The sequence below is a fragment of the Pongo pygmaeus genome, chromosome 8 (genome assembly GCF_028885625.2).
Source record: "Pongo pygmaeus isolate AG05252 chromosome 8, NHGRI_mPonPyg2-v2.0_pri, whole genome shotgun sequence".
Lineage (NCBI taxonomy): Eukaryota > Metazoa > Chordata > Mammalia > Primates > Hominidae > Pongo > Pongo pygmaeus.
In genome coordinates, this window is record NC_072381.2 from 104,876,762 (window position 1) to 104,880,891 (window position 4,130).

Consider the following 4,130-nt stretch of genomic DNA (forward strand, 5'->3'; position numbering starts at 1 on the left):
CTGGAGTGCAGTGGTGTGGTCTCAGCTCACTGCAACCTCCGCCTCCTGGGTTCAAGTGATTCTCCTGCCTCAGCCTCCTGAGTAGCTGGGATTACAGGTGCCCACCACCACACCCGGCTAATTTTTTGTATTTTTAGTAGAGATGGGGTTTCACCATGTTGGCCAGGCTGGTCTCAAACTCCTGACCTCGTGATCTGCCCGCCTCCAGCTCCCAAAGAGCTGGGATTACAGGCATGAGCCACCACACCCGGCTCAGCCAGATTTTTTAAGTTTCTCAAGGACTACTTAAGTGGGAACCCATTGAAAACCTTATTAAAGACCAGAGAGATGACATTTATTGGCTCTGCATGGCCTACTCAGCCTGCAGGCTGTTGAGGGATACCTTGTATCAACTCCCTGGTATTCCCAGCATGCTGGGGAATGAGGCTCTGGGAGGGAAGAAAAGTCTTGTCTTTCCCCACCCTGGATTTTGAAGCAAGGACATGCCCAGTCTGCAAACAGAAACATGACGTGACATCTGGACCGCAGATCCAAATGTCAGGGAAGATGAGACTGAGGGTGACCGTGAGATGGGCTAACATGGTGGGGCTGGGCCATGTTCTCTTTCCCTTGGGGCTTTTGCCAGCCCCTGTGGCCCCAGCTCTTCCTTACTAACTCATGGTTTCATTTTTTTCAGCCATAGTGATGCTGTGACTTCAGTCAAAGGTAGGGCCCTGGCGTAGGTGCTGTTGTATTCACAGCACCACAGCTGCTAGATGTTTGGTGATAGTTTGATGAATAAATGAATGCCTGTATGCATGAACAAATGAATAAAATTCCTTTCCAGCCAGATGGGGTGGCTCATGCCTGTAATCCCAGCACTTTGGGAGGCTGAGGCGGGCAGATCACTTAAGGTCAGGAGTTCAAGACCAGCCTGGCCAACATGGTGAAACCCCATCTCTACAGAAAATACAAGAAAATAGCCAGGTGTGGTAGTGCGTGCCTATAGTCCCAGCTACTCCGGAGGCTGAGGCACAAGAATCGCTTGAACCCAGGAGGCAGAGATTGCAGTGAGCTGAGATTGCGCCACTACATTCAAGCCTTGGTGACAGAGAAAGACCCTTTCCCAAAAATAATATATATATTTATATATTATTAATATATAAATATATATAATAATAAAATAAATAAAATTCCTTTCGATGAACCCTCACATTCTGACCTGTTTCTCTCCTGACATGTCTTAGCTTCAGCTGGTATATGAAAAAATTATGACTTCTCATTATTGTATTTCAAATCATCTTTCCTCATTGCTGACTTTTTTTTTTTTTTGAGACGGAGTTTTGCTCTTGTTGTCCAGGCTGGAGTGCAATGGCGCGATCTCGGCTCACTGCAACCTCCGCCTCCAGGGTTCAAGCGATTCTCCTGCCTCAGTCTCCGGAGTAGGTGGGATTGCAGGCACCCGCCACCACGTGCAGCTAATTTTTTGTATTTTTAGTAGATATGGGGTTTCACCATGTTGGCCAGGCTGGTCGTCAACTCCTGACCTCAGGAGATCCACCTGTCTCTGCCTCCCAAAGTGCTGAGATTACAGGCGTGAGCCACTGCACCCAGTCTTGCTGATTTTTAATAGTTATGACTTTAAAAGAAAAAAACTAGAATATATTTAAATACAAATAAGAAATCTGAATTATAACCATGTGGATCAGAACTGTCCAACAAACTGGAACCTCTGTACTGACTGTATTGTGGTAAGAAAAAAGTCTATGTTCTGAAGATAAAGAGAGAAAGAAAGGAAGGAAAGGATGGAGGAAGGAGAAAAGGCAGGTGAGGAGAGAAAAGGATACAGAAAGAAAGGAGAGAGTCTGAGAAAGAAACTGAGTTCCGGTTCTGTGTCTCCGACTTGGCCACTCATGGCTTTGTAAACTTGAGCCTCACTTTCCCTGTTGTAAATGAGAGGTTAGACTGGATCTGAAGTTCTCAGGCTTTCTGAGTGAATCAGAATCCCTTGGATGGGGAGCTACTAATTGTGCACATTCCTGAGCCCCACCCTTTTTGGACTTTGACCCCATGCTGGGGCCCTGGGAATCTTCATGTTTAATAAGCCTCTTTTTTTTTTTTTTTTTTTTTTGATAACAGGGTCCTGCTCTGTTGCTCAGGCTAGAGTGCAGTGGCATCATGATCACAGCTCACTGCAGTCTCCAACTCTGGGGCCCAAGTGATCCTCCCACCTCAGCCTCCTGAGTAGCTGGGACGAGAGGCATGTGCTACCATGCCTGGCTATTTTTATGTATTTTTTGTATTTTATGTTGCCCAGGCTAGTCTGGAACTCCTCAGCTCAAGTGATGCACTTGCCTCGGCCTCCTGAAGTACTGGGATTACAGGCATGAGCCGCTGTGCCCAGACAACAAACTTCTTGACCCAGCTGCGGAAGAAGCCAGAGCTCACTCTGAGAAAACAGGAACGGATGGCCCAGAGAGGCTGTGGCTCTGACTCCTCAGGGATGAGACTTTTGATCTGGGAGTTATACCATTTTCCCCAACTCTTGAAATAAGAGTAAACCACTTTGGGGGCCACTTTAGCTCTGGTTTAGATGGGAATGACTCATGACTAAGTGCTGGAGGCAAGGGGAAGTGTACGTTAGCATCTTAGAAACTAGCAGATTATCTCAAGGTAGCCTTTGCCTTAGGTTGTTAGAACTTGCTAAATGGGATGGGATTAGTTCCTGGCTGTTCCTACCTATATGGAGGTGGATACAACAGTATTTCCTATCATCTGTGGGTGATTGGTGCTTTTTCTAGACGCTTTCCCATGCATGATCTCATCTGAGCCTCAAGGTGTAGGCTATTACCTCATTTCACAGATGCAGAAACTGAGATGTGGAGGCTTCTTGCCAGAGTATTCGCTGCTCTTTATTGGCAAACACAGGAAAAGAGCTTCGATCTCCTTTTTCCCAGTGTGCCATGTTGCGGATAACTACATATTTCTTAAACTAAAGGACAGAGGAATTATTAACAATACGTTTCCAAAACTTCTTACTTTTCCAGAGCAATGATAAAGTTCCAGTGTAGACTGAGGTTACTACTCTAATGATATTAATGATAAAAATTATTAGAAGCCCTCAAGGTACAGTCCATGTAATCCAGCCTTATGGTGAGGGGGCACATGCATATATAATATACATTTACATACATGTGCTTTGGATAAATGATGAAAGAGGATATACAGGGGCCAAGTACAGTGGCTCATGCCTGTAATCCCAACACTTTGGGAGGCCAAGGCGGGCAGATCATGAGGTCAGGAGTTCGAGACCAGCCTGACCAACATAGTTAAGCCCCATCTCTAAAAAAAATAAAAATATTAGCTGGGCGCAGTGGTGCATGCCTGTAATCCCAGCTACTCGGGAGGCTGAGGCAGGAGAATCACTTGAACCTGGGAAGTGAAGGTTGCAGTGAGCTGAGATTGTGCCACTGCACTCCAGCTAAAGAGTGAGACTCCATCTCAAAAAGAAAAGAAAAAAAAAGAAAAAGAAGGCATACAAAATAATAACTGTGATTATAAGTAGTGGAATTATAGATTTTTATTTTCTTCTTTAGCTTTTTACATATTGATTATATTCATTATAATTTCTATGTGTCATTATTCCTGTTTTTTTTTGAGACAGAGCCTTGCTCTGTCACCCAGGCTGGAGTCTGGAGTGCAGTGGCAAAATTGCAGCTCACTGTAACCTCTGCTTCCCAGGTTCAAGCGATTCTCCTGCCTCAGCCTCCCGAGTAGCTGGGACTGCAGCCATGCGCCGCTATGCCTGGCTAATTTTTGTATTTTCGGTAGAAACAGGGTTTCAACATGTTGGCCAGGCTGGTCTCAAATCCCTGGCCTCAAGTGATTCACCCACCTCGGCCTCCCAAGAGGATCACAGGTGTGAGCCACCACACCCAGCCTGGATTTGATTCTTTAACCAGCTGAGTAGGTGTTATTTTATTATCCCCATTTAACAAAGGAAGTAACTTCCCTAAGTCACACCACACCTTTTATAAGAGGTGGACTTTGACACAAGCCCACATCTCCCAACTGCTTTGATATTTCTTTCCATTCTGAGACCCCATGTTTGTTAGCTTGTTTGAGTGAATGAGTGAGCTCTGAGCCTTCCT